The following is a 10,301-nucleotide window of genomic DNA, read 5'->3' on the forward strand; positions in this document are numbered from 1 at the left end:
AGGGGTGCCGTGCCGCGCTGCCTCCGGCAGGGGTGCCGTGGGGTGCCGTGCCGCGCTGCCTCCGGCAGGGGTGCCGTGGGGTGCCGTGCCGCTCTGCCTCCGGCAGGGGTGCCGTGCCGCTCTGCCTCCGGCAGGGGTGCCGTGCCGCGCTGCCTCCGGCAGGGGTGCCGTGGTGTGCCGTGCCGCGCTGCCTCCGGCAGGGGTGCCGTGCCGCTCTGCCTCCGGCAGGGGTGCCGTGGGGTGCCGTGCCGCGCTGCCTCCGGCAGGGGTGCCGTGGTGTGCCGTGCCGCGCTGCCTCCGGCAGGGGTGCCGTGCCGCTCTGCCTCCGGCAGGGGTGCCGTGCCGCGCTGCCTCCGGCAGGGGTGCCGTGGGGTGCCGTGCCGCTCTGCCTCCGGCAGGGGTGCCGTGGTGTGCCGTGCCGCGCTGCCTCCGGCAGGGGTGCCGTGCCGCTCTGCCTCCGGCAGGGGTGCCGTGGGGTGCCGTGCTGCGCTGCCTCCGGCAGGGGTGCCGTGGGGTGCCGTGCCGTGCTGCCTGCAGGAGGGGTGCCGTGGGGGGCCGTGCCGCGCTGCCTCCGGCAGGGGTGCCGTGGGATGCCGTGCCGCGCTGCCTCCGGCAGGGGTGCCGTGGGGTGCCGTGCCGTGCTGCCTCCGGCAGGGGTGCCGTGGTGTGCCGTGCCGCGCTGCCTCCGGCAGGGGTGCCGTGCCGCTCTGCCTCCGGCAGGGGTGCCGTGCCGCGCTGCCTCCGGCAGGGGTGCCGTGCCGCGCTGCCTCCGGCAGGGGTGCCGTGGGGTGCCGTGCCGCGCTGCCTCCGGCAGGGGTGCCGTGCCGCTCTGCCTCCGGCAGGGGTGCCGTGGTGTGCCGTGCCGCGCTGCCTCCGGCAGGGGTGCCGTGCCGCTCTGCCTCCGGCAGGGGTGCCGTGCCGCGCTGCCTCCGGCAGGGGTGCCGTGGGGTGCCGTGCCGCTCTGCCTCCGGCAGGGGTGCCGTGGTGTGCCGTGCCGCGCTGCCTCCGGCAGGGGTGCCGTGGCCGTGCCGCTCTGCCTCCGGCAGGGGTGCCGTGGGGTGCCGTGCCGCGCTGCCTCCGGCAGGGGTGCCGTGGGGTGCCGTGCCGTGCTGCCTCCGGCAGGGGTGCCGTGGGGTGCCGTGCCGCGCTGCCTCCGGCAGGGGTGCCGTGGGATGCCGTGCCGCGCTGCCTCCGGCAGGGGTGCCGTGGGGTGCCGTGCCGTGCTGCCTCCGCAGGGGGTGCCGTGGGGTGCCGTGCCGCGCTGCCTCCGGCAGGGGTGCCGTGGGGTGCCGTGCCGCGCTGCCTCCGGCAGGGGTGCCGTGGGGTGCCGTGCCGCGCTGCCTCCGGCAGGGGTGCCGTGGGGTGCCGTGCCGCTCTGCCTCCGGCAGGGGTGCCGTGCCGCTCTGCCTCCGGCAGGGGTGCCGTGGCCTCCGGCAGGGGTGCCGTGCCGCTCTGCCTCCGGCAGGGGTGCCGTGCCGCGCTGCCTCCGGCAGGGGTGCCGTGGGGTGCCGTGCCGCGCTGCCTCCGGCAGGGGTGCCGTGGGGTGCCGTGCCGCTCTGCCTCCGGCAGGGGTGCCGTGGGGTGCCGTGCCGCTCTGCCTCTGGCAGGGGTGCCGTGCCGCTCTGCCTCCGGCAGGGGTGCCGTGCCGCGCTGCCTCCGGCAGGGGTGCCGTGGTGTGCCGTGCCGCGCTGCCTCCGGCAGGGGTGCCGTGCCGCTCTGCCTCCGGCAGGGGTGCCGTGGGGTGCCGTGCCGCTCTGCCTCCGGCAGGGGTGCCGTGGGGTGCCGTGCCGCTCTGCCTCCGGCAGGGGTGCCGTGCCGCCTGCCTCCGGCAGGGGTGCCGTGGGGTGCCGTGCCGCGCTGCCTCCGGCAGGGTGCCGTGGGGTGCCGTGCCGCTCTGCCTCCGGCAGGGGTGCCGTGCCGCTCTGCCTCCGGCAGGGGTGCCGTGGGGTGCCGTGCCGCGCTGCCTCCGGCAGGGGTGCCGTGGGGTGCCGTGCCGCGCTGCCTCCGGCAGGGGTGCCGTGGGGTGCCGTGCCGCTCTGCCTCCGGCAGGGGTGCCGTGGGGTGCCGTGCCGCGCTGCCTCCGGCAGGGGTGCCGTGCCGCTCTGCCTCCGGCAGGGGTGCCGTGGTGTGCCGTGCCGCGCTGCCTCCGGCAGGGGTGCCGTGCCGCTCTGCCTCCGGCAGGGGTGCCGTGCCGCTCTGCCTCCGGCAGGGGTGCCGTGCCGCGCTGCCTCCGGCAGGGGTGCCGTGGGGTGCCGTGCCGCTCTGCCTCCGGCAGGGGTGCCGTGCCGCTCTGCCTCCGGCAGGGGTGCCGTGGTGTGCCGTGCCGCGCTGCCTCCGGCAGGGGTGCCGTGGGGTGCCGTGCCGCGCTGCCTCCGGCAGGGGTGCCGTGGGGTGCCGTCTGCCTCCGGCAGGGGTGCCGTGGGGTGCCGTGCCGCTCTGCCTCCGGCAGGGGTGCCGTGCCGCTCTGCCTCCGGCAGGGGTGCCGTGGTGTGCCGTGCCGCGCTGCCTCCGGCAGGGTTGCCGTGCCGCGCTGCCTCCGGCAGGGGTGCCGTGGGGTGCCGTGCCGCTCTGCCTCCGGCAGGGGTGCCGTGCCGCTCTGCCTCCGGCAGGGGTGCCGTGGGGTGCCGTGCCGCGCTGCCTCCGGCAGGGGTGCCGTGGGGTGCCGTGCCGCTCTGCCTCCGGCAGGGGTGCCGTGGGGTGCCGTGCCGCTCTGCCTCCGGCAGGGGTGCCGTGCCGCTCTGCCTCCGGCAGGGGTGCCGTGGTGTGCCGTGCCGCGCTGCCTCCGGCAGGGGTGCCGTGGGGTGCCGTGCCGCTCTGCCTCCGGCAGGGGTGCCGTGGGGTGCCGTGCCGCTCTGCCTCCGGCAGGGGTGCCGTGGGGTGCCGTGCCGCGCTGCCTCCGGCAGGGGTGCCGTGGGGTGCCGTGCCGTGCTGCCTGCAGTAGGGGTGCCGTGGGGTGCCGTGCCGCTCTGCCTCTGGCAGGGGTGCCGTGCCGCTCTGCCTCCGGCAGGGGTGCCGTGCCGCGCTGCCTCCGGCAGGGGTGCCGTGGTGTGCCGTGCCGCGCTGCCTCCGGCAGGGGTGCCGTGCCGCTCTGCCTCCGGCAGGGGTGCCGTGGGGTGCCGTGCCGCTCTGCCTCCGGCAGGGGTGCCGTGCCGCTCTGCCTCCGGCAGGGGTGCCGTGGTGTGCCGTGCCGCGCTGCCTCCGGCAGGGGTGCCGTGCCGCTCTGCCTCCGGCAGGGGTGCCGTGCCGCGCTGCCTCCGGCAGGGGTGCCGTGCCGCTCTGCCTCCGGCAGGGGTGCCGTGGGGTGCCGTGCCGCTCTGCCTCCGGCAGGGGTGCCGTGGGGTGCCGTGCCGCTCTGCCTCCGGCAGGGGTGCCGTGCCGCTCTGCCTCCGGCAGGGGTGCCGTGGTGTGCCGTGCCGCGCAGCCTCCGGCAGGGGTGCCGTGGGGTGCCGTGCCTCCGGCAGGGGTGCCGTGCCGCGCTGCCTCCGGCAGGGGTGCCGTGGTGTGCCGTGCCGCGCTGCCTCCGGCAGGGGTGCCGCGGGGTGCCGTGCCGTGCTGCCTGCAGTAGGGGTGCCGTGGGGTGCCGTGCCGCTCTGCCTCTGGCAGGGGTGCCGTGCCGCTCTGCCTCCGGCAGGGGTGCCGTGCCGCGCTGCCTCCGGCAGGGGTGCCGTGGTGTGCCGTGCCGCGCTGCCTCCGGCAGGGGTGCCGTGCCGCTCTGCCTCCGGCAGGGGTGCCGTGGGGTGCCGTGCCGCTCTGCCTCCGGCAGGGGTGCCGTGCCGCTCTGCCTCCGGCAGGGGTGCCGTGGTGTGCCGTGCCGCGCTGCCTCCGGCAGGGGTGCCGTGCCGCTCTGCCTCCGGCAGGGGTGCCGTGCCGCGCTGCCTCTGGCAGGGGTGCCGTGCCGCGCTGCCTCCGGCAGGGGTGCCGTGGGGTGCCGTGCCGCTCTGCCTCCGGCAGGGGTGCCGTGGGTAGCCGTGCCGCTCTGCCTCCGGCAGGGGTGCCGTGGTGTGCCGCTCTGCCTCGGCAGGGGTGCCGTGCCGTGCCGCCGCCTCCGGCAGGGGTGCCGTGGGGTGCCGTGCCGCTCTGCCTCCGGCAGGGGTGCCGTGGGTGCCGTGCCGCTCTGCCTCCGGCAGGGGTGCCGTGGGGTGCCGTGCCGCTCTGCCTCCGGCAGGGGTGCCGTGGGGTGCCGTGCCGCTCTGCCTCCGGCAGGGGTGCCGTGGGGTGCCGTGCCGCGCTGCCTCCGGCAGGGGTGCCGTGGGGTGCCGTGCCGCGCTGCCTCCGGCAGGGGTGCCTCCGGCAGGGGTGCCGTGGTGTGCCGTGCCGCGCTGCCTCCGGCAGGGGTGCCGTGCCGCTCTGCCTCTGGCAGGGGTGCCGTGCCGCGCTGCCTCCGGCAGGGGTGCCGTGGGGTGCCGTGCCGCTCTGCCTCCGGCAGGGGTGCCGTGGGGTGCCGTGCCGCTCTGCCTCCGGCAGGGGTGCCGTGCCGCTCTGCCTCCGGCAGGGGTGCCGTGGGGTGCCGTGCCGCGCTGCCTCCGGCAGGGGTGCCGTGGGGTGCCGTGCCGCTCTGCCTCCGGCAGGGGTGCCGTGCCGCTCTGCCTCCGGCAGGGGTGCCGTGGGGTGCCGTACCGTGCTGCCTGCAGTAGGGGTGCCGTGGGGTGCCGTGCCGCGCTGCCTCCAGCAGGGTTGCCGTGGGGTGCCGTGCCGCGCTGCCTCCGGCAGGGGTGCCGTGGGGTGCCGTGCCGCTCTGCCTCCGGCAGGGGTGCCGTGGGGTGCCGTGCCGCTCTGCCTCCGGCAGGGGTGCCGTGCCGCTCTGCCTCCGGCAGGGGTGCCGTGCCGCGCTGCCTCCGGCAGGGTGCCGTGGGGTGCCGTGCCGCTCTGCCTCTGGCAGGGGTGCCGTGCCGCTCTGCCTCCGGCAGGGGTGCCGTGGTGTGCCGTGCCGCGCTGCCTCCGGCAGGGGTGCCGTGGGGTACCGTGCCGCTCTGCCTCCGGCAGGGGTGCCGTGCCGCTCTGCCTCCGGCAGGGGTGCCGTGCCGCGCTGCCTCCGGCTGGGTGCCGTGGGGTGCCGTGCCGCTCTGCCTCTGGCAGGGGTGCCGTGCCGCTCTGCCTCCGGCAGGGGTGCCGTGGTGTGCCGTGCCGCGCTGCCTCCGGCAGGGGTGCCGTGGGGTGCCGTACCGCTCTGCCTCCGGCAGGGGTGCCGTGCCGCGCTGCCTCCGGCAGGGGTGCCGTGGTGTGCCGTGCCGCGCTGCCTCCGGCAGGGGTGCCGCGGGGTGCCGTGCCGTGCTGCCTGCAGTAGTGGTGCCGTGGGGTGCCGTGCCGCTCTGCCTCCGGCAGGGGTGCCGTGCCGCTCTGCCTCCGGCAGGGGTGCCGTGCCGCGCTGCCTCCGGCAGGGGTGCCGTGGTGTGCCGTGCCGCGCTGCCTCCGGCAGGGGTGCCGTGCCGCTCTGCCTCCGGCAGGGGTGCCGTGGGGTGCCGTGCCGCTCTGCCTCCGGCAGGGGTGCCGTGGTGTGCCGTGCCGCGCTGCCTCCGGCAGGGGTGCCGTGCCGCTCTGCCTCCGGCAGGGGTGCCGTGGTGTGCCGTGCCGCGCTGCCTCCGGCAGGGGTGCCGTGGGGTGCCGTACCGCTCTGCCTCCGGCAGGGGTGCCGTGCCGCGCTGCCTCCGGCAGGGGTGCCGTGGTGTGCCGTGCCGCGCTGCCTCCGGCAGGGGTGCCGCGGGGTGCCGTGCCGTGCTGCCTGCAGTAGTGGTGCCGTGGGGTGCCGTGCCGCTCTGCCTCCGGCAGGGGTGCCGTGCCGCTCTGCCTCCGGCAGGGGTGCCGTGCCGCGCTGCCTCCGGCAGGGGTGCCGTGGTGTGCCGTGCCGCGCTGCCTCCGGCAGGGGTGCCGTGCCGCTCTGCCTCCGGCAGGGGTGCCGTGGGGTGCCGTGCCGCTCTGCCTCCGGCAGGGGTGCCGTGGTGTGCCGTGCCGCGCTGCCTCCGGCAGGGGTGCCGTGCCGCTCTGCCTCCGGCAGGGGTGCCGTGCCGCGCTGCCTCCGGCAGGGGTGCCGTGGGGTGCCGTGCCGCTCTGCCTCCGGCAGGGGTGCCGTGGTGTGCCGTGCCGCGCTGCCTCCGGCAGGGGTGCCGTGCCGCTCTGCCTCCGGCAGGGGTGCCGTGGGGTGCCGTGCCGCGCTGCCTCCGGCAGGGGTGCCGTGGGGTGCTGTGCCGTGCTGCCTGCAGTAGGGGTGCCGTGGGGTGCCGTGCCGCGCTGCCTCCAGCAGGGTTGCCGTGGGATGCCGTGCCGCGCTGCCTCCGGCAGGGGTGCCGTGGGGTGCCGTGCCGTGCTGCCTGCAGTAGGGGTGCCGTGGGGTGCCGTGCCGCGCTGCCTCCGGCAGGGGTGCCGTGGGGTGCCGTGCCGCGCTGCCTCCGGCAGGGGTGCCGTGGGGTGCCGTGCCGCGCTGCCTCCGGCAGGGGTGCCGTGGGGTGCCGTGCCGCTCTGCCTCCGGCAGGGGTGCCGTGGGATGCCGTGCCGCTCTGCCTCCGGCAGGGGTGCCGTGGGGTGCCGTGCCGCTCTGCCTCCGGCAGGGCTGCCGTGGGGTGCCGTGCCGCGCTGCCTCCGGCAGGGGTGCCGTGGGGTGCCGTGCCGTGCTGCCTGCAGTAGGGGTGCCGTGGGGTGCCGTGCCGCGCTGCCTCCAGCAGGGTTGCCGTGGGATGCCTTGCCGCGCTGCCTCCGGCAGGGGTGCCGTGCCGTGCTGCCTGCAGTAGGGGTGCCGTGGGGTGCCGTGCCGCGCTGCCTCCAGCAGGGTTGCCGTGGGGTGCCGTGCCGCGCTGCCTCCGGCAGGGGTGCCGTGCCGCGCTGCCTCCGGCAGGGGTGCCGTGGGGTGCCGTGCCGTGCTGCCTGCAGTAGGGGTGCCGTGGGGTGCCGTGCCGCGCTGCCTCCGGCAGGGGTGCCGCGGGGTGCCGTGCCGTGCTGCCTGCAGTAGGGGTGCCGTGGGGTGCCGTGCCGCTCTGCCTCTGGCAGGGGTGCCGTGCCGCTCTGCCTCCGGCAGGGGTGCCGTGCCGCGCTGCCTCCGGCAGGGGTGCCGTGGTGTGCCGTTCCGCGCTGCCTCCGGCAGGGGTGCCGTGCCGCTCTGCCTCCAGCAGGGGTGCCGTGGGGTGCCGTGCCGCTCTGCCTCCGGCAGGGGTGCCGTGCCGCTCTGCCTCCGGCAGGGGTGCCGTGGTGTGCCGTGCCGCGCTGCCTCCGGCAGGGGTGCCGTGCCGCGCTGCCTCCGGCAGGGGTGCCGTGCCGCTCTGCCTCCGGCAGGGGTGCCGTGCCGCGCTGCCTCTGGCAGGGGTGCCGTGGGGTGCCGTGCCGCTCTGCCTCCGGCAGGGGTGCCGTGGGATGCCGTGCCGCTCTGCCTCCGGCAGGGGTGCCGTGGGGTGCCGTGCCGCTCTGCCTCCGGCAGGGTTGCCGTGCCGCTCTGCCTCCGGCAGGGGTGCCGTGGTGTGCCGTGCTGCGCAGCGTCCGGCAGGGGTGCCGTGGTGTGCCGTGCCGCGCTGCCTCCGGCAGGGGTGCCGTGGTGTGCCGTGCCGCGCTGCCTCCGGCAGGGGTGCCGCGGGGTGCCGTGCCGTGCTGCCTGCAGTAGGGGTGCCGTGGGGTGCCGTGCCGCTCTGCCTCTGGCAGGGGTGCCGTGCCGCTCTGCCTCCGGCAGGGGTGCCGTGCCGCGCTGCCTCCGGCAGGGGTGCCGTGGTGTGCCGTGCCGCGCTGCCTCCGGCAGGGGTGCCGTGCCGCTCTGCCTCCGGCAGGGGTGCCGTGGGGTGCCGTGCCGCTCTGCCTCCGGCAGGGGTGCCGTGCCGCTCTGCCTCCGGCAGGGGTGCCGTGGTGTGCCGTGCCGCGCTGCCTCCGGCAGGGGTGCCGTGCCGCGCTGCCTCCGGCAGGGGTGCCGTGCCGCTCTGCCTCCGGCAGGGGTGCCGTGCCGCGCTGCCTCCGGCAGGGGTGCCGTGGGGTGCCGTGCCGCTCTGCCTCCGGCAGGGGTGCCGTGGGATGCCGTGCCGCTCTGCCTCCGGCAGGGGTGCCGTGGGGTGCCGTGCCGCTCTGCCTCCGGCAGGGGTGCCGTGCCGCTCTGCCTCCGGCAGGGGTGCCGTGGTGTGCCGTGCCGCGCAGCCTCCGGCAGGGGTGCCGTGGGGTGCCGTGCCGCTCTGCCTCCGGCAGGGGTGCCGTGCCGCGCTGCCTCCGGCAGGGGTGCCGTGGTGTGCCGTGCCGCGCTGCCTCCGGCAGGGGTGCCGCGGGGTGCCGTGCCGTGCTGCCTGCAGTAGGGGTGCCGTGGGGTGCCGTGCCGCTCTGCCTCTGGCAGGGGTGCCGTGCCGCTCTGCCTCCGGCAGGGGTGCCGTGCCGCGCTGCCTCCGGCAGGGGTGCCGTGGTGTGCCGTGCCGCGCTGCCTCCGGCAGGGGTGCCGTGCCGCTCTGCCTCCGGCAGTGGTGCCGTGGGGTGCCGTGCCGCTCTGCCTCCGGCAGGGGTGCCGTGCCGCTCTGCCTCCGGCAGGGGTGCCGTGGTGTGCCGTGCCGCGCTGCCTCCGGCAGGGGTGCCGTGCCGCGCTGCCTCCGGCAGGGGTGCCGTGCCGCTCTGCCTCCGGCAGGGGTGCCGTGCCGCGCTGCCTCCGGCAGGGGTGCCGTGGGGTGCCGTGCCGCTCTGCCTCCGGCAGGGGTGCCGTGGGATGCCGTGCCGCTCTGCCTCCGGCAGGGGTGCCGTGGGGTGCCGTGCCGCTCTGCCTCCGGCAGGGCTGCCGTGGGGTGCCGTGCCGCGCTGCCTCCGGCAGGGGTGCCGTGGGGTGCCGTGCCGTGCTGCCTGCAGTAGGGGTGCCGTGGGGTGCCGTGCCGCGCTGCCTACAGCAGGGTTGCCGTGGGATGCCTTGCCGCGCTGCCTCCGGCAGGGGTGCCGTGGGGTGCCGTGCCGTGCTGCCTGCAGTAGGGGTGCCGTGGGGTGCCGTGCCGCGCTGCCTCCAGCAGGGTTGCCGTGGGGTGCCGTGCCGCGCTGCCTCCGGCAGGGGTGCCGTGCCGCGCTGCCTCCGGCAGGGGTGCCGTGGGGTGCCGTGCCGTGCTGCCTGCAGTAGGGGTGCCGTGGGGTGCCGTGCCGCGCTGCCTCCAGCAGGGTTGCCGTGGGATGCCGTGCCGCTCTGCCTCCGGCAGGGGTGCCGTGGGGTGCCGTGCCGCTCTGCCTCCGGCAGGGGTGCCGTGGGGTGCCGTGCCGCTCTGCCTCCGGCAGGGGTGCCGTGCCGCTCTGCCTCCGGCAGGGGTGCCGTGGGGTGCCGTGCCGCGCTGCCTCCGGCAGGGGTGCCGTGGGGTGCCGTACCGCTCTGCCTCCGGCAGGGGTGCCGTGCCGCGCTGCCTCCGGCAGGGGTGCCGTGGTGTGCCGTGCCGCGCTGCCTCCGGCAGGGGTGCCGCGGGGTGCCGTGCCGTGCTGCCTGCAGTAGGGGTGCCGTGGGGTGCCGTGCCGCTCTGCCTCTGGCAGGGGTGCCGTGCCGCTCTGCCTCCGGCAGGGGTGCCGTGCCGCGCTGCCTCCGGCAGGGGTGCCGTGGTGTGCCGTGCCGCGCTGCCTCCGGCAGGGGTGCCGTGCCGCTCTGCCTCCGGCAGGGGTGCCGTGGGGTGCCGTGACGCTCTGCCTCCGGCAGGGGTGCCGTGCCGCTCTGCCTCCGGCAGGGGTGCCGTGGTGTGCCGTGCCGCGCTGCCTCCGGCAGGGGTGCCGTGCCGCGCTGCCTCCGGCAGGGGTGCCGTGCCGCTCTGCCTCCGGCAGGGGTGCCGTGCCGCGCTGCCTCCGGCAGGGGTGCCGTGGGGTGCCGTGCCGCTCTGCCTCCGGCAGGGGTGCCGTGGGATGCCGTGCCGCTCTGCCTCCGGCAGGGGTGCCGTGGGGTGCCGTGCCGCTCTGCCTCCGGCAGGGGTGCCGTGCCGCTCTGCCTCCGGCAGGGGTGCCGTGGTGTGCCGTGCCGCGCAGCCTCCGGCAGGGGTGCCGTGGTGTGCCGTGCCGCGCTGCCTCCGGCAGGGGTGCCGTGGGGTGCCGTGCCGCTCTGCCTCCGGCAGGGGTGCCGTGGGGTGCCGTGCCGCGCTGCCTCCGGCAGGGTTACCGTGGGGTGCCGTGCCGCTCTGCCTCCGGCAGGGGTGCCGTGGGGTACCACGCACTGCCTGCAGTAGGGGTGCCGTGGGGTGCCGTGCCGCTCTGCCTCCGGCAGGGGTGCCGTGGTGTGCCGTGCCGCTCTGCCTCCGGCAGGGGTGCCGTGGGGTGCCGTGCCGCTCTGCCTCCGGCAGGGGTGCCGTGGGGTGCCGTGCCGCGCTGCCTCTGGCAGGGGTGCCGTGCCGCTCTCCCTCCGGCAG

Source organism: Mobula hypostoma, chromosome 4, assembly GCF_963921235.1.
Source record: "Mobula hypostoma chromosome 4, sMobHyp1.1, whole genome shotgun sequence".
Lineage (NCBI taxonomy): Eukaryota > Metazoa > Chordata > Chondrichthyes > Myliobatiformes > Myliobatidae > Mobula > Mobula hypostoma.